The sequence below is a fragment of the Phoca vitulina genome, unplaced genomic scaffold, assembly GCF_004348235.1.
Source record: "Phoca vitulina isolate PV1807 unplaced genomic scaffold, GSC_HSeal_1.0 scaffold35, whole genome shotgun sequence".
Lineage (NCBI taxonomy): Eukaryota > Metazoa > Chordata > Mammalia > Carnivora > Phocidae > Phoca > Phoca vitulina.
The window spans coordinates 10,134,698-10,155,062 of record NW_022589738.1 but is presented as its reverse complement, the minus strand read 5'-3'; the positions used below and the strand labels follow the sequence as shown (position 1 = coordinate 10,155,062).

At 41.8% G+C, this 20,365-nt stretch overlaps 1 pseudogene; it reads right to left on the bottom strand.

Annotated features, from left to right (window-relative positions):
- Positions 1-16,213: 16,213 nt before the first annotated feature.
- Positions 16,214-18,406, bottom strand: LOC116646009 (annotated as a pseudogene).
- Positions 18,407-20,365: the final 1,959 nt, after the last annotated feature.

The window sequence follows — 20,365 nt, the reverse complement described above, 5'->3', positions numbered from 1 at the left end:
ACTATGGGCAGAACATAAAGTTAGTGTAGGGGCCGAGGGCAGGCAGCCCCAAGATGGACCACTTTGGCATGAAGATCATTCTGAACTGAAGGTAATCAAGACCCTACCAACACAAGACAAATTTTGCCCCTCCCTTAACTATACAGAAGAATCTAAATTGGGGGTCTTTCCCAGAATAAGGGTTATTAGCAGAGATAGAGTTTATCTGAGTGACCCATCTGTATGGCAGGGTAAACATCTAATTACCAAACATCTGCTCTTCTTATTACCTTGTGAATTATATTCCCTTCCTCTGAAGTCCTAGACCTGCTTCTCCTTAGTTGAGGATGACATATATACCTCATTTTGCCTGTCTTTGGGATTTCCATGTCTGTGTGCATTCTCCGTTTGTATTAAATTTTATTTTTTCCTATTAATCTATTTCATGTCAATTTGATTCTTAGTCTAGCTAGAAGAACTCCTGAAGGGGACAGAAATTCTTGCTCCCTGATATTAGAAAATGGAATGTTTATTGATTTGTGAGAGCTCTTCTGGGATACAGGATTTAACACCTTGACAAGGACCTACAGCTATTGTATGAATATAATGAAGCATGGGAAAAGCAATGGTCTTTCTAATTGAGATAGAAAAACCAGACAACACTGCAGACAGTGGGGGGAGGTATTAAAATCCTCATAAACAATTTTTTAAAAAAGCTCATAGACTGTTCATAGCATACTAGACCATTCTATTACACTAAGCAACATCAGAAAATCCACCATGATGAATATGCTTTACAGTAGGGCCCAGAGGATACGTCTTATACCAAATGGTAAAAGTATGCTTGTGATATGGACAATCATACTTAAAAATTTTAGTGGCTGTTCTCCTCTGTAGGTAGGGGCTTAGATAAGATACACTATTACAGAGTTGGGCTCATGATAGCAAGGCAGGTGGTAGGAACTTAAAACAATAAACAGGTGGCAGTATGTAATGATCAGGAGTCAGACAGATGAAATTATTAATTTGAGCAAAAAAAACCAAAGTGACAGCCAGGGAAGTCTGACCTGTAGAAGGTTATGAAGGTGATTAGCAGAATACAATCTCTCTCTCAGAGCCAAATATATAGGCCTCTGACAAGGGTTCCGTTCAATCAGTACAATCAAAAGAAATCAAGAATAGATAATCAGGAGACTTACCACCTAACGTAAATTACCATCCCCTGCTCAGTTTCCAGGACTGAGCCAGTTTTAACACCCAGAACTCTTGGATTGAAGGAGAGGCCTGGTCCCCAGAAAGCAGGACCCTTCAAAATAATGAGAAGTGTATGCAATTATTCTTTTGGTGCTTTCCCAATTAAAACTATGATCATTTACTTAAGTAGCTATTCCCTGGGCTACATAAATATACAAACATCTCAAGGACTATTGGACACAGGGTCCAAACTGATGCTGGAATCCAAAAATTCAAAGTATCACATGGACCCCTGTCAGAGTTAGGACATTTAATGACCAAGTGATAGATGGAGTCCTAGGGCACCTGGTTGGCTCAGTCGGTAGAGTATGTGACTCTTGACCTTGGGGTCATAAGTTCAAGGCCCATGTTGGGTATAGAGTTTACTGTGAATGTATGAATGAATGAGTGAATTAATGAATGAATGGAGTTCTGGCCCAGCTCCATCTCATAGTTAATCCTTTGGGTACATGGGGCAAAATATTCAATAGAATAGATAATGTTGGTAGTTGGCAGAATCTCACGTTGATTCCTTGGCCTGTAGGGTAAGAGTTATGATAAAGTGGAAGGCCAAGTAAAAACTTTAGAAACTACCCCCTTTTTCAACCAAGACAGTAAAGAAAAATCAGTCCTACATTCCAAGGGTAGCAGCACCTAAAGAATGCAGCATTGGTGGTCACCATCATATCTCCTTTTAATTTATTAGTCTCACACTTTCAAAATCCAAACACATTCCGTATTGTATTAGTGGACTACTGCAGACTCAAACAGTTACTATCCCCAACTGCAGCTGCTGTACCCGGTGTGGTGTTTCTGCTAGAGCAGATCAATACCACCAAAGTACATGGTAAACAGTTATTGATCTGGCAAATGCAAATTTTGCTGTTTCTGTCAAAAGGGATGATTATAAATAGTTTGCATTTACTGGGAGGAGATAGCAATATATGTTTATAGTCCTGTCCTAGGTCTATAGTAAGTCCCCTGCCCTCTGATATAATATTCTCTGAAGACACCTGAACTGTCTGGACATTCTGCAGAACATCGAAAATTTCCAACATATTGACTATAGCTTGTAACTAGACCAGTAAGAAGCAGCAAAAATGTTCAAAGTCTTGGTAAGGTGCATGCATTCCAAAGAGAGGGGCCCACAACACTGGTAAAAATGTTAAGAGTCCAGTGGTCTGAGACATGCCAGCACATTTCCTCCACAGTAAAGGGCACATTATTGCATCTCCAGCATTCCTCCACAAAGAAAAAAGCACAATTCCTAGGAAGCCCTCTGGGGTTTGGCACAAAGCATAACCCATAACTGGCCATATGGGTATAGCCCCTTATACTGAGTGACATAAAATGGTCTCAGCTTTGAGTAGTGCCCAGAGCTCTGCATCAGGAAGAGGCTGCAATGCAACTGTTCCTACTGCTTGTCCCATATCATCTGGGAGACTCTATATTACTATAGGTACCAAAGTGGACAAAAGACACAATTTATTTATTTTTTTTTTAAAGTTGGCTCCAATCCCAATTTGGGACATGAACTCACGACCCCAAGATCAAGAGTCGCATGCTCTACCAACTGAGCCAGCCAGGCACCTCTCACAATCTATTTTTTTTCTTTTTAGGTTTTTAATTCCAGTTAGTTAACACACAGTGTAATATTAGTTTCAGGTGTGCTATATAATGATTCAACGCTTCCATACATCACCTGGTGCTTATCACAACAAGTGCACCCCTCACTCCCCATCACCTATGTCACCCATCCCCCCACCCACCTCCCCTCTGGTAACCATCAGTTTGTTCTCTATCATTAAGAGTCTGTTTCTTGGTTTGTCTCTCTCTAAAAGACACCATTTAGAGTTTATGGCAAGCCCCAGTGAATGACTCATAACACAGTTTCCTAGGGTTCTGGAGTAAGACTCTACCATCTGCAGTACAAAATTGTACACATTTCAAAAAGCAGTTTCTGATTTTATGACATTGATATTTTTAGTGAATACAGTCCAGTTATTGTGTAGAACTTCTATCACTTCTTTCCTCATCATTAGATCATGATATGCATTTTTTTTCAGGAAGATTACAGTAGTGATATGTGTCTTTTTTTGGTGCATTGTATCAGAAGCTTATGACTGGTAATTTACTTTTGATCCCTTGGTTAAAGTGTTACCTTCCAGGGTTCTCCATTACAGTTATACTTTTCTTCCTCTTTTGAGGAAGATTCTTTCAAATGATGTCACTACCTTATTGCACTGTAGATTTTCACTCACTAGTTTTAGAGTTTGTTGATGATTCTTGCCTGGATTAATTTTGATCATGATGATTACCAAATTTATTTTTTTGTTTATCTACCAGTTGGTTTTGTACATCTACCAGTTGCTTACCAAATTTATTTTTTTGTACATCTACCAGTTGGTTTTGTACATGTACCAGTATAATTTTCCATTTTCTCACATTTTTCAAACAAGCTATTTGGGTTCTGCTTGCCCAACTACAATGTGGGGGGTGAATTCCCTCTATACCAACAAGCAATTAATTCTAACATCAGCTGGGTGTCCTACAATTCAACTTAATTTTGACACTATCAGGAGATAGCATCAGATTCCACAGGTTAAGGGCTGTCCTACATGGTTGCCTCCACCTTAACTTCAGATGCCAATCATAAACCCAGGTTATCACTTACGTTTCAGATCAACTAGATATAGGTTAGAAGTTCCAATGACCCCCATCTTGGGTTGGATTAATTTGCTAGAGCAACTCACAGAACTTAGAAATATTTTACAGTTGACCCTTGAATAATGCAGGGGTTAGGGGCACTGACCCTCCACACAGTTGAAAATCCCCACATAACTTTTGACTCCCCAAAACCTTATTATTAATAGCCTACTGCTGACTGGAAGCCTTACCAATAACATAAACACTTCATTAACACATATTCTGTATGTTATATGTGTTACATATTGTCTTGTTCTAATAAAGTAAGCTAGAGAAAATAAAATGTTATTAGGAAAATCATAAGGAAGAGAAAAGACATCTACAGTACTGTACTGTATGTATCAAAAAAAATCTTCATGTAAGTGGTCCCACACAGGGTTTTTTTTTTAAGATTTTATTTATTTATTTGAGAGAGGGAGAGAGAGAGCACAGCAAGGGGCAGGAGCAGAGGGAGAGGGAGAAGCAGACTCCCCATTAAGCAGGGAGCCCGATGTTGGGCTTGATCCCAGGACTCTGGGATCATGACCTGAGCCAAGGGCAGACACTCAACTGACTGAGCCACCCAGGCGGCCCGGACCCACACAGTTTAAACCCATGTTGTTCAAGGGTCAACTGTACTTACTAGATTCCCAGTTCATTATAAAAAGATATACCTCAGGAATATCCAGATGGAAGAGATGCACAGGGCAAAGTATGAGGAAAGGGCCAAAGCCTCTATGCCCTTTCCAGGAGCACGACTCTCCCCAAATCTCAATATGTTCACTAACCCAGAAGCTCCCTGAACCCCGTCCTTTGGGATTTTATGGAGGCTTCATTACATAAGCAAGAGTGGTTAAATTATTGGCCACTGGTGACTGATTCAATCTCCAGTCCCTCTCCCCTCCCAGGAAATCAGAGGGTAGGACTAAAAGGTCCAACCCTCTAATCAGGTGGTTGGTTCCCCTGGCAACCAGCCCCCATCCTTAGATGCTTCCAAAAGTCACCTCATTAACATAAACTCAGGTATGGTTGAAAGGGGCCTTGTTTTAAATAACAAAAAACATTTTTATTGCTCTCATCACTTAGAAAATTCCAAGGGTTGGGATGCCTGGGTGGCTCAGTTGGTTGAGCATCTGCCTTCAGCTCAGGTCATGACCCCAGGGTCCTGGGGTCGAGTCACACATCGGGCTCCTTGCTCATCGGGGAGCCTGCTTCTCCCTCTGCCTGCCGCTCCCCCTGCTTGTGCTCTCTCTCTCTGACAAGTAAATAAATAAAATCTTAAAAAAAAAAAGAAAAAGAAAATTCCAAGGGTTTTAGGAGCCCTATGCCAGAAACTGGACAAAGACCAAATATATATTTATTATAAATCAAAAATTCACACACATCTGTAACTATTTATAGATTTATCTATCTAAAAATCTTTCTATATATCTATAACCTATATATACTCTATTGCCCTGACTTGCCCTCTCTTGTTCTTAGAAATATCCCATTAGGGGCGCCTGGGTGGCTCAGATGGTTAAGCGTCTGCCTTCGGCTCAGGTCATGATCCCAGGGTCCTGGGATAGAGTCCCGCATTGGGCTTAGGCAGGGAGCCTGCTTCTCCCTCTGCCTCTGCCTCTCTCTCTCTCTCTCTGACTCTCATGAATAAATAAATAAAACATTAAAAAAAATTATAAAAAAAAGAAATATCCCATTAGGGGTGCCTGGGTGGCTCAGTTGGTTAAGCGACTGCCTTCGGCTCAGGTCATGATCGTGGAGTCCCGGGATCGAGTCCCGCATCGGGCTCCCTGCTCGGCAGGGAGCCTGCTTCTCCCTCTGACCCTCCCCCTGTCATGTGCTCTCTCTCTCATTGTCTCTCTCTCAAATAAATAAATAAAATCTTAAAAAAAAAAATAAAAAGAAATATCCCATTAGCTGGGGCATCTGGATGGCTCAGAAGATTAAGTGGCTGACTTTGGCTCAGGTCATGATCTCAGGGTCCTGAGATCGAGCCCTGCCCTTTTGAGCCCCACCCATGTCAAGCCTGGCCTCAGGCTCCATGCTCTCCTTGTCCCTCTCCCTCTGCTCCCTGCCTCACATGCTCTCTCTAATAAATAAATAAAATATTAATACTATTATTAATATTAATATTATTAATTTAATTAATAAAAAAAGAAATACCCCATTAGCTGATGAAAAATCAAGGATTCTCCCTCCCACAATTTCAACTTTATTTTTCTTCTACTACCTAAAGCAAATATCAATACACCCTTTTCTGATTGAGTAGGAAAGGAAACCATTTAAGTTTTTATGATCTTGTTTGCTTGATAAATACTGATTTTATCATCTTTGGCTGGAAGTTATTTTATTTCCTTCTGAGATTCCAGTTTCTTTTCTATCCTCCTTTTGTCCACTGGATATTACTAAATTTGCAGAATTCAAAAAGATGAAATAGTAACATAAAATCTACTTCTGTGTTTTATATCCATCTTTTCCCTTCTGTTGGATATTTGCTTATTTGCTTTCTTCAAACATATACACCCACTATTTTAGACTTCTACTGAGACTCAAACTCCTCCATAACCATGTGTGTTATATTTAATTTTTATAAGAGCAGCATGACACTTTGTTCAGAGGAAAATTTTAGAAATCAGATTTACTTATTCACTGAGGACTTATTTTCATCTACATTCTCTCTCTGACTTGTAATAATGGAAATTGAAAACTTCACAGTAAAATTCTGAGGCAGGATGTATATAAATCAAGCAAAATAAACCAAAGAAGAAGCAAACCAGAGATCATGATATTTCTGTTAGATAATTCTGGAGTCAAACCTTCAAGCAGATCCCTATTAGGATATTTAACAAACAACTCACCTTCATATTTTTCTTAACTTTGTCCACATCTGTGTCAATTGTCCTTTATTAAGTTTCCTGAAGGTGATAACAGAAGGAATGAGAAACCCAGAAATGGAGATTGACTGGTAGCATCTAGCATGGAGCCTATCTCCCAGTTTTGCCCAGCCTTGGCCTCTCTACCTCAGTAGCAAAATAACTTTCCAGCCACTCTGTCCTCTTAACATCAAGCAAAGGTTTCAGATTTGGACTCAGGAACTAAAAGTTGAGAGTAAATTCTTTGAAAAACAAAAAAAAACCTCAATCTAAATTAGTATGGAATTAATCTTTAAGCCACAGGTCAGCTTAGCATCACTTGACTAACAGCTACTGAAGCTAAAGGGACTATTTATTCTTTGAAATCGAGATTTCTTTTTTAAGATTTTATTTATTTATTTGACAGAGAGAGAGACAGTAAGAGAGGGAACACAAGCAGGGGGAGTGGGAAAGGGAGAAGCAGGCTCCCCGCTGACCAGGGAGCCCGATGCGGGGCTTGATCCCAGGACCCTGGGATCATGACCTGAGCAGAAGGCAGGTGCTTAACGACTGAGCCACCCAGGTGCCCCCAGATCTTTCTGCTTGACCTTAACAGATGTCTTCCTTTTTTGAAGAGTCCTCAACTTTTTCAATTTCATTTTTTTTTTTTAAGATTTTATTTATTTATTTGACAGAGAAAGAGAGAGAGCGAGAGCACAAGCTGGGGGAATGGTAGAGGGAGAATGAGAAGCAGACTCCCCGCTGAGCAGGGAGCCCGATGCAGGGCTCAATCCCAGGACCCTGGAATCATGACCTGAGCCGAAGGCAGGTGCTTAACCCACTGAGCCACCCAGGCCTCCCAATTTTTCTTCTTTGAAAAAAAGGGCAGGGGCGCCTGGGTGACTCAGTCAGAAGAGTACACAACTCTTGATCTTGGGGTTATGAATTCAAGCCCCATGCTGGGAGTAGAGATTATTTAAATAAATAAAACTTTTTTTTTTTTTAAAGGGCAAATAATCTAATAGACGATATAAAGACATGAACAGGTATTTCACTGAGGAAGAAGCATCTAGAGAGGAAAACTTGTGACGAAGTGGTCAGCTGCATTAGTGAGCAAGGCAATGCAAGTCAATACCAGAATGACATGCCATTTTGCAACCATTTTATTGGTGAAAGTACGAAATGTGATAATACTAAGTATCAGAGAAGATCTGGATTACTGTGATCGCTCAGACATTGCTAGAAGAAGTACTGATTACTACTAGCACTTTGGAAAGCAGCTGCCAATATCTTGCAAAGATGAACATTCATATACCATATAGGCCAGCAATTTCCCTGCTAGTCATACACCTAAAAGAAAGCCACAGTTGAGTTAGGTCACCTGATGGCTCAGTTCCTCCACCTCCACCATCACCACTACCATCACAAGATATGTACAGGAATGTTCATAGAAACCCTTAGTCATAAAAAACTGAAAACGACTACTGGCAGCAGAACGGATAAATAGAACATATAAATAACTGAAAAGCAGCCGTAGGCAACAAGAATGAATGCTAGCAATGCCATTTTGAATAAAAAAAAACTAATCCCATAAAGTGCCATGTTGGGTGATAAAATCTTGGGATAATAACTGATTTTTCTGCCATTTCTGGCCATTCTTTTTATTTGAACCACACGATCCTTCCCCATTAAAACAAGACTAGGAGGTTGAGGCATTTTGTGTTTCTTACCCCAGAGGAATAGCAACATATAGCAAAATGCTGAGGCAAAGATTAAAACTGTTTTACTACATAGGGGAAGAAAAATTTTCTTTTACCCATTGAGGTTCCTGTGGCTGGTCTAATAGTTAAATTGACATAAGATAAATTAACAGAAGAAAGGCAAATTTAATTTCATACATAGGGGAGCTCCATAAAAATATGAGATCCATGGCCAATCGGGCAGCTGAGGCTTACATGCCATCCTGAGCCAAGGGATGGAATAGGCGCTTCAAAGGGGAGGGTAATTCATAGGATAGTAAGAGGAACACATGTTTGGTAATTAGGTATTTGTCCTGCGTCGGGGAAGAAGACCTTCCTCTGCCCTATGCTCCTTCTAGCTGCACTCAGAATCATATTGACATCAGACAGATTCACAGGAGAAAATCAAATTTAATAGGCCTTGGTATGGGGACTCCACATAAACATGGAAATTCCAGAGACGGTGAGGCAACACAAAGCTTAAGCTAAGGAGAGGGATAGGGTCTGAGGATACAAAGGGGAGAAAGACCATCAGCAAGAAGGTGAAAGGGGATGTTTGAATAACAAAGATTGCCCTGTTAGGTAGATAAGGGTCTTAAGAACAGAGGAGTCTCTGTTAATAGCTCTCTTCCGGGTACAGGCTCTCCTTGTCCATGCAAATTTTGGTAGTTGAGAGGGAGGCAGAGAGCTTTTCCTATATCTGCTGGGTTTTGATGACTTTTAACTCAAAATAATCTTGATGCCAAAGTGGCCCATTTTGGGGCAGCCTGCCCGTGGCCCCTATACCTACCATATGGATGGGTCATTCAGATAAAAGTTCTCTCTGGTAATAACTCTCTCTCTGAGCCAGGCCCCCTGTCTAAACTTTTCTAGGTCAGTAAGGGAAATTCAGTGAGTTGTTTCTTGTCCGCTGGGTTCTGATTACCTTCAGTTCAAAATAATTCATACGCCCAAGTGGCATATTTTTGGGGTTACATATTCTGCTCCCTTTCAAGTACCATCAATTTGATGTTGGGTGTTTTTTAAAAAGACTGATTCATTGATTGAGAGAGCAAGTGGGGGGAGGGGCAGAGGGAGAGGGAGAAAGAATCTCAAGCACACTCTATGCTCAGCACAGAGCTCGAACACAGCGCTCCATCTCACGACCCGAGATTATAACCCAAGCCGAAATCAAAAGTAAGACGCTTAACCACCTGAGTCACCCAGGCGCCCCTGGTGTTGGGTATTAAAAACAAATCTCTAAAATAATCAAGAAATACATTTTAGGTTTAAACAATAGTTTAGAGAAAGAAGGAGAAAGTTATCCAAAATATCATCAACCACAACAAAAATTTACACTTAATGGTGACTGGCTCAGACCATCGCATATGAAGTGAGGAATAGGAAACCATGTCCACCAGCACTGCTACATTTTAATACTATATTTGCAACTCTAGGAAATGCAGAGACAAGAAGTATAAGGATGGGAAGGAAGAAAGAAAACTGATTTTTCTGCATAAGGTACAATAGCCCATATGTCGAGATGAAGCCTCCATCGGTGTGGAGTCCTGAATAACCTCCCTGAAACACCATCCCTGCCAATCCATATAGAACATTTGGTGTGAAAGAGAAATAAACTTTTGTTGTTTTGAGCTACTGAGATTTGGGTATTGTTTGTTGCTAACTTATTCAAACTGGTACAGATGGCTTCAAGGCAATCTAGAGTGCTTTATATCTAGCTGGATAGCTTCACAACCAAGCTGGAGAGCCTATATTTTAAATGCCTGAAATAGTTTATAATATGTATTTACAAATAAATAGAATGCATGAATATACAAATTTCCCTAACCTGGAGATTAAGATAATGTTAATTCAGCCAGAGTAAGAAAGAGTCAGAGAAGGGTACAGAATTGTTAGATGGTGTGAATCTCTTAGAGGGGGTCTGAAATTTCTCCTCTTACTTCTCAGGGGAGAGATTCTGTGTGTGTGTGTGTGTGTGTGTGTGTGTGTGTGTGTGTTTCAAAGAATGGTTTGGAAAATAGCACACAGAGGAGAAATGGCAGCACAGGAGATCAGCCCTGAGACAGCCTACCACACCCAGAATCTTTCCCATCAAACAGTATCTGCAAGTTTCCCTAGCTTTGCCCTATCTCCCAATAAGGTGGCACGGAGGGGCTGAGAGACGGTAAAGGGCCTCGCGCCTCAGAGAAACAGGACACAGAGTGGATGGAGGGACTTACAGATCCTGAACGTGTCGACAAAACTGGGACCCGGGTGCCAATATATAGAGCTGCCAGGGACCAAAGGGGAGTCAAGCGCCTATCAGAGGACATCTGCATGAAGATCTGCTGACAATCCAGTTTCAGGGGTTTTCTAAAATGTCATTATTCTACATGAGCCCTTGAACGTATTGGCCACCCTATGAGAAAGAGGGATATGCAAAAGTCCTTAACCACCTGAGTTTAAATTTGATTTGACTAAGACAATTTTATAATGGTGATGACTGAGTTCAATTTTTTGCCTTCATGCTGAATTGGGACTCAAAATGAAGACTGAACATTTACAAAGTTAAAAGTACAATGATTTGCTTATGTGCATTTTGCGGTGAATCGAGCGCTCCCTCAAAGAGCTGGTTGGGCATTGTTAGTAAATTAAACATACTGAGAGGGAGAACACTGGGGAATGGATTAGATTTGGAGAGAAGGGCAATCAGAAGTTCAATTTCTAGACATGGTAAATTCGAGATGCCTAATAAAACTCAAAGTAGAGGAAGTTGGTATCAGTAGAGAGGTTTAAGGGAGATATGCATATTTGGGGGTTTGTAGATATGGATGAGGATTTAAAGTTAGGGACCTGGGAATTAGACTACATAAGGAATAAACACAGAAAAAGAACTGATCTAGAGATGTGAACTTCGAGGCATTCCAACATTTACAGATTAAGAGAATGTTATTCCAACAAAGGAGATAGAAACAGCAACAAAATGAACTAGTGGAATAAAACAGGATTGTGTGGTGTCCTGGTTGCCAAATAAAGTTTCAAGAAGGATGTGATCAACCAGGTCAAATACTAAGAGGAAAGACTGGGATTGAATAATGGCCATTGGATTTGGCAATGCGGGCATAATAGGTAACTTTGGAAATGCAGTTCTGTAAGTGTTGGAGATGAGAGCATTGTGCAACAGTCCAAATGTGGACTAGTTGGTCTTTCCATTCTTTTTTTTTTTTTTTAAAGATTTTTATTTATTTATTTGAGACAGAGAGAATGAGAGAGAGAGAGCACATGAGAGGGGAGAGGGTCAGAGGGAGAAGCAGGCCCCCTGCCGAGCAGGGAGCCCGATGCGGGACTCGATCCAGGGACTCCAGGATCATGACCTGAGCCGAAGGCAGTCGCTTAACCAACTGAGCCACCCAGGCGCCCTGGTCTTTCCATTCTTATGTGGTTTTTCCAAAAAAGTTTTGTTGACTTGGCATGAAGAAGCTCCTTGATAAGGAGATTATTCATTCGAATATGTCTAGAAACACAGCATACTACAACCCACAGTTAAGTCAAAAGGAAAATAAACAAATCAAAAGACCTAAGATATCAAAAAAGAGACCTGTTTATTTCACCTAGAAATGCTTAACCTTCTGTCCTATAAAGTATACACACATGCATCTGTCTGTGTATAAGACCCCACAATCTCTTACATGAAGCCCTTTGGGTCATATGTAATTTGAAAACCAAAATATTACAGACTTCAGAAAGATAATGAAGTGGAGAGTGCATATTTTATGTAATTCCACCAACAGGAAATCAAACACATGAGCACTTTTGCAATTTTTTTTATAAAGAGTTTCACCCTGCAACATTGACAAATGACCCTGAAGTGAGGGTCAAGAGCTAGTAGTAACCTTTGGGGTAAAATATAAACATGGGCATTTGCTAAGTACAGTTTAATTGTAGCAGATAATATTTCACAGGAGCCACATGTGGATTCATATCATGAGACAAGAAATATATGCTTTATAATTTCAAAATGTTGTATGATTGTAGAAATGATGACACGAAAATGATATCAAACACAATGTTTTTGTGTGTTTTAAAAATGAAAACAAAAGGGGCGCCTGGGTGGCTCAGTCGGTTGAGCATCCTACTCTTGCTTTTGGCTCAGGTCATGAGCTCATGGGTCCTGAGATGCAGCCCTGTGGCTGGTCTGTGCTCAGAGGGGAGTCTGCTTGAAGATTCTCGCCCTCTGCCCCTACCCCCTGCAAACACGCACACTCTCTGTCTAAAATAAATGAATAAATCTTTTTAAAAATGAAAAAATTGGGGCGCCTGGGTGGCTCAGCCGTTTGGCGTCTGCCTTCGGCTCGGGTCATAATCCCGGGGTCCTGGGATCGAGCCCCACATCGGGTTCCTTGCTCGGCAGGGAAGCCTGCTTCTCCCTCTCCCACTCCCCCTGCTTGTGTTCCCTCTCTCACTGTCCCTCTCTGTCAAAAAAATAAATAAAAATCTTTAAAAAAAAAATGAAAATAAAAACATTACTACACAATTTTGAAAAGGAAGATGAGGGGAGCAGATGGAGGGAAAGAGGGTCTCCCTGAAACCTCAGTAAAATAAAGACAAATTAATAAACAATTATCAAATGCCTATTTCTTTTTTCAATTTTTTAATATTTATTTAGTTAAGTAATCTCTACACCCAACATGGGGCTAGAACTCATCCCTGGGATCAAGAGTCACATGCTCCTCCCACCAAGCCAGCCAGGCACCCCTGCCTATTTCTTTTACTTTTTTTTTTTTTAACATTTTATTTATTTATTTGTCAGAGAGAGAGAGAGCAGGCACACAAGCAGGGGGAGCGGCAGGCAGAGGGAGAAGCAGGCTCCCTGCTGAGCGAGGAGCCTGATGCGGGACTCGATCCCAGGACTCCGGGATCATGGTCTGAGCCGAAGGCAGACACTTAACCTACTGAGCCACCCAGGCATCCCAAGACCCTGCCTATTTCTTATAATAGTGCATTTAGTGTTATCGGAGATAGCTTCCCCATTCCCTCCACACCACAAAGAAACACAAAAGCTGCTGTGGATCCCTTGGAGATTTTAGCTAATGGAACGTTCATCTTACAAAGTGATCAAACTAGAGCTGTACAGAGCTTATGGTGAGAGATAACCTGGTCATAGGAAAGCCAGTGCCAATCTACTTATGTAAGTCATCATGCTTTTAGGCTATTCATTCCATTCAAGTGCATGAGTCATAAAAAAAAAAAAAAAAAAAAAAAAGTTAAAATGTCTCATCCTTGGACTTTTAAACTGTTTTTCTAGCTTCTATAAGCAATTTTCCACCCAACAGTGATGAGCTGTTCCCACTCTTCAGTGAGATTCAACAGATGCAGCCAGGATACCTCATTTACTAACCAGAGCCTAACAGAGGGAAATTCCACAGAAATCTGTGATGAATTTGGAAATAGCAGTTAAAATAACCTAGTCCCACTTAGTTTACATGTGGCCCCTGGGAATGGCCGTGAGAAGGATGGGACTGGGAGGGGGAGAAATGAGGGCCTCCAGGTCCAAAGTGAAATACTTTTCTATACGCATAAAATACAATGGGGACTTACACATATGAAAATACAAGCCAGAGAGGTTGTATGACCGAGGAATTGGAACATGGGATATTTTCCCCTTGCTCTCATCATGTTGCCTGTTGTGGTCACACAACCTTCAGATACATTCCACACTTAATCATTCTGCTTGATTTGGTGCCTCCTTGTGAGCGCAGTTTGTAAATAGTTTGCTGAAGGTCCTTACGAGTAGGCATTGGTTCAGGAAAACTGCAGGTGGCTTCAGGATGAGCCAGCTGGAAGGTGGGACCATGAGCGGTTACGGGAAAGCCTACATATGAATGAGCCTCAGCTTCACGGGGCACTGGTTTAGAAGAAATCACCTGACGTCAACACTTTCCTCAGAGGAAGACGGTGTGGAGATGTCATACCAAAAAGTAAGCAATACCAAACACCTTTGAGCAATGTTCTCACCAACAATATGCTGTACGGGGGAATTATGCATTTTACTGTGATGAAAGGCATTGTGTCTGGAGGTGGGTACTGACTGATAAGTGAAAGCCTCCAGAAGGACATTTGTATGGTTCCCTTTGTCACTGGTTTGTATTGTTCTCTCCTAACTCTCAGGATGCAGCACATTTGAGTCGTCCTTCGAAGATGCGGCGGCTTCATGAAAACAATCTCTTGCACCGTGTGAATTACATTTTGTCTTTCCTGGAGAATATCAGGAAAGGCATACATCTAAGAACCATTCCACAAGACAGACTCGCTACATAAATTAAGTTTGATAAAGTAATGAGCAGCTTGGGGGAAGAATAACACATTTGTCAGCCTCCTCGATTCCCCAGGATGGCAATGGCATCCAGAATTGGTGCTGAGCAGGAAGATGAGGACAAGGTGGGGAGGAAGGAAGGGGCGCTACTCTCCTGAAACCCTCACGAGAGAGAAGAGATGTCTGGCTTGATAAGACTTCCCCGATGGATTCTTAATGCTATTCCAGGGGGCCTCCTTCAAGGCTATAGTTTCTGAGGTTATACTAGAAATTCCCTATCATTCATTTTTGGGTTGTTTGAGAGTCAAGAAGTTTAAACAGAGAAGCTAGATCAAAACCCTGTCACACAACAGTGTGCTTGTGCTGTTTGCCCAGTTAGTTTTTGAGGACTTGAGTGGTGGTGTGGGAAGAGCACAGCCCATGGGGCAGGAAGTGTGGTATGAGGATTTGGTTCACTATGCACTAGACCTGGTTAACTTGGTATGAGGATTTGGTTCACTATGCACTAGACCTGTTAACTTGGACTAACTACTACTAGGCCTTCCTGAGACTCAGCTTTCTTGTCCGTGAAGTGAGAGTACTTCCCATACCCACCTCACGGAATTATTGTGAGACATGATGAGAAAGTGTGAGAGAGAGCCACTTGTACAAGGTAAAGCAACGCACAAATGCTCATTAGAATTTATTTTAAAATTTGCCATAGAGCAGAACAAAGATTTGATACAGACATAATGCCTCCAGAAAAAATGAGGGAATTTAATTTAGACAATAATAGTGCTTCTCTTATAATGTTTATATCACAGTCTCCTCTCCTTAATGACAAATTGATGAATTTCTTCGTGTACTATATTCATTCTCTTTGATGATCTTTAACTCACATTCTTCTAGGTACTTCCCCCACCCTTGGGGAAATGGTAACCTAACTTCTGTAACTCACTGTCTAGACGTCTGAATGACTTCCTTTGATCCTTGGTTTTTTTAATACTATCAGTACATTGTAATTGATACACAGGATCTCAAGACACAGTCTATTAATCATGATAATAAGTGATACCAGTGCTCATTTTGTCCAGGCCCAGCCCACCAGAGCTGATGATGCTGCTTCTACCTACATCACAGAACTTAGTTACATTTATTGTATATTTAAGTGGTCATATTTATGCATCCTTGGCCAAGCTCTGAATCTGTCGAGACTCAATAATGTATCTTATTCTTTTTTTTTTTCCAGCTGGAATGTTTTTTATTTTTTGGAAAAATGTGAGATCTTTTAAGGGACTGTATTTCCCTTTTTGCTCAGACTGCTAGGAAGCCCACAGGCAAAATGAAAGCCCAACTTTGCTAATTCTGAATGATGAAACAGTATGTATTTCTGTGCATACACTTTCCCAGACCTCTTACTATTCTACCTTCATCTTTTGCAGACTTCTTTATTTTCATTTTGTTTCATGGTTATATATTCTTGTCAATATGTTACAGATTCTTTCATTCTGCTTGGGAGATTGTTCTTTGGGTTCCTTCTTATTTTTTTTGACCCTTTTGCCCCAAATGGTCTAAACCTAGGACAAGTTCACTCTCTGAATCAGAGTCCAGGCCCAAATGTACTGTTGGAGAATCTATCTCATCTTTTCCCTTCAGTTTATCCTTTGTGGGAGGAGGTAAGGCTTTTACTTTTTCTGAAGAGTCCTTCTCAGGCTGGGGACTTGCCTTTTCTTGGAGCCTGGATCTGCTTTCTCGCTGGTTGGCCATGCGCTTTTCAGTTCCTCCTTAGTCTCCACTGGGTTTGCCAGTTTGAGCTTTTTTTTTTTTTGGACAGGAGATGGCTCTTCATCCATCCAACTACCTTCTTTGTCTTCTGCATCTTCTGGCTCATTCTTAGACTTCTGCTCATTGTCACTGATATACTCACTATCACTACTGTCTGACTTTTCGGAATCTTCTGAATTGCTGTGCTCTGCAGCCGTGTAAACATCATCTGAGATTTCATTTATGCCTAGTTGTGCTTTGCAACTCTGTCATTTTGTCAAGATTTAGCTGGAACCTGGTGCGAATCTGCCAGTTGGGCGAGATGAGAACAGGCGCCACCTGTTGCTGGACCAACTTGCTCAGCTCCCTCGGGTCCATCTCGGCCTTGCTTCAACGTTCCAGGTTAAGATTCAGGATGCTTCCAGTGGTGGACATTTTGTCTGTTTTCGTCATGATTGGCATGGACGCTTGAGGAGAGAAAGTTTTTGGACCCGCTGGATAAAGTGCCTGCTTCTCCCATGTTTGCTGAGGCTGGTGAAACTGTGCTCTTGTCCAGGAAGTCCATGGACTCCTCGCTGGCATTGAAGTGGCTCCACGGGGACTTCTTCTTGGCATCCTGCTGCACGTCAGAGCCTGTGTGCACGGAAGAATTTGTACTCTTGGGAGAGCGTGGCGTATGTGACAAGGAGTTCCTGCGGCCCCTGCCCCTGCTCAGCATGGGCTTGCCCATCAGGATCTTGGGGGCCGCAGTATGTCAAAGCTGAGCTTGACCTTTTCCTGCTTGTCTACCTGGGCGGTGTCGGTGCCAGGGTTGCTGGGGTCGAGCAGCATTTGGTACTGGATACTGGGCATGTAAGATGTCCCTATGGGAGAGTAAGACCCCTAAACTTCCTGTGGATGCTCTTCACTTACACCGGCCCATCTTTTGCATTGCACTGTTGAAGAAGCTTTTTGTCTTTTTCACAGAAAAAGGAATTTCTTTAGACATGAGGTGGCAATTATTTATTGGAACCCAGGCCCTGTCATGTTGTCCAAATAAATGGGCATCAGGTTACCCATCTTTATCCCTCAGAGCTTTTCTGGGCCAGAATGGAAACCCCTTCAGTTTTGCCCGGATCAAAGGATGGATTGCTACAAGGTTCATAAAACCAGTTATCTCGTTTTTGGCAAGCAGCTAGATACTTACTGGACAAAATTGATTTCATTCATCTCATACTCACAGATTTTGATGAGTACTTTTGCTGTGTCAGTTTGTGATTTCCTCCATTATAAATGATGCAGTTGTGCAAAATCCACTTTGCATCAGCCAGGAAAGCTTCTGCGCATCCATACGTTTTCTTTTTAGCCTTCTTTTCCAATGTACGTAGGTCCATAGAATGGAAGATGTGTTTCATGTAGTCAGGATGCTGTTCCAATGGAACAGGCTTCTGGGTGGCATCTGTCCCTGGTTGTTTCATTTTCTGAATGGCAAATTTGAGCAGGTAGGATAATTGTTTGATGGTGAGCATTGTCATGGCTTTACTCTGAGCCTCAACGCATTCTGCTACCATAATCTTCTCACATTCAGGACAAAACCCATCCCCCTCTGGTTCCGTTGTCAGTCTCAGACACTTAACATGATAAACCCAGGGATAAAGCTCACAGCAAAGGACTTGGCCTTTCTGGTGACGAACCCAGCAGTAGAAATCATTCCGTCCATCCTGAGGTACAACGTTCCTGCCCCTCCTCGTATTGATAGGATTCACTAAGAAGGTCCAGCATCCTGTCTGACATCCTGATGGCTCTCTGCAGCCTTCCCTCTGAACTCTGGGCTCCTTCACTTCTTCTGCTGAGATGACCTCCAAGCTCTTATACCTTATTGATGTATCTAGTCCCAAGACCATTTCTCCAGGAAAGTTTTAGGTACATCCTTTGTTCAGAAGGCTGAGTTAGTATAAGGGGGGATATAAAAGGAGTAAGACACGACAGATAAACCAGCAGGCAGGAGCCATGTCAGCAAGGCAGCTAGTTATGCTGCCAGGCTGTCCTTCCTCATCAAGATTATCTACTTAACTGGGGCGCCTGGGTGGCTCAGTGGGTTAAGCATCCAACTCTTGGTTTCAGCTCAGGTCATGATCTCAGGGTCATGAGATTAAGCCCCACATCCGACTCTGCACTCAGCGAGGAGTCTGTTGAAGTTTCTCTCTCCCTGTGCCCCTCCCTGCATGCGTTCACTCTCTCTCTCCTAATAAAATAAATTTAAAAAAGAGAGAGATTTATTTATTTATTTTTAAAGATTTTATTTATTTATTTGAGAGAGAGAGAGAATGAGAGACAGAGAGCATGAAAGGGAGGAGGGTCAGAGGGAGAAGAAGCCTCCCTGCAGGGAGCCCGATGTGGGACTCAATCCCGGGACTCCAGGATCATGACCTGAGCCGAAGGCAGTCACTCATCCAACTGAGCCTCCCAGGTGCCCCAAAAAGATTTATTTATTTTAGAGAGAGAAAGTGTGAGTGGAGGGGGGCAGAGGGAAAGAGAAAGAATCCCAAGCAGACTTCCCACTGAGCACAGAGCCAGATGTAGGGCTCAATCCCACCACCCTGAGATCGCGAGAAGAGACAAAAATCAAGCGTTGGATGCTTAACCCACTGAGCTACCCAGACACCCTGAAAATACTGTTTCAAATGCTTTCTGTTAACTCACTCTCTTTGATTTCCACACACGTGTCAGAGTGTGTGTGGCAGGGGTGGGGGGTGGTATATATGTGTACCTTGGACATGGAGGCCCAGCCCATTTGCTCTTGAAGTCATGACTGACAAAGAATAAATTAATGTCACAGGTTTGACATATCCAAGGGGAAGTACAACACAGCAATGCAGACCTGTTAGGTAACATCATATAATTTAATGAGAGACAAAAGGCCAGCATATCATATCCCAACATAGTCAGAAGGCAAAACTGAAAGGAAAAAAAGGAACGGTTCTTTGGGAAAAAACAGAATAAAGTAAACTGTGGGGTCTCAGAAAACTGCTGGTTAAATTCATTTTTTATTTCATCTCTAAAGTAATGAATGACAATTCATTTAGGCCTTTCTTCCCCAAGTACCCATATTCTGAAAGTGTGAAGAATCCATTTCACAGAACACACTCTAATTGTCTAGGACAGAGAGTCTTAAATGACCTCCATATTTCAGATGAACTATCTTTGCTTCATTGAAGAGTGGCATTATGGGTGATCTATACCCTCAGATAGTTAAGAAACAAAAATACACACTTATGGTACAAATTGCCTTAGTCTAAAGCCTGATAGAATTTGAGATCTGAGCCAGAGAATTTTCTCACATTTCTGCCGCAAAAGGGCAGCAAAATCACATGAAAATCTTTCCTGGGCCCAGATCACACAGTACATTAAAAGATTTTGCTACTGTGCAATTTTCCCAAAGGCACTAGTCCCTCTCAAAATATTTATTCAAAGTGCTTTGAACTTGCTCTAACAGGTGAATACAGGACTGCAGATATTGTGGAAAGCTATCTACAACCCCTTCTCCCTTGCCTTCCTTTACTAAAGAGACTGGAAAGCTACATAGTCACTGGTTTGCCTCTCTTTCAGCCAGGGTGGCCAGATGAAAGGCAAATCTAGTGATCAGTGAGATGTATGTAAAGTCTTGAAAAAGGGGAGAAAAGGAAACACTTTGGGAGGAAAAGATTTTGGCTCTTCTTCCTGCTTCACGCCAGAAATATGAGCAAAGGATAATGGAGTGGGAAGAGGGAACCAGCCACAATCCCCTGAAGACATCCTATTGCACAAGCTACCTCCTGATAGGTTAGCTGATAAAAATATGCCCCAGTGTTGGGACGCTTGGG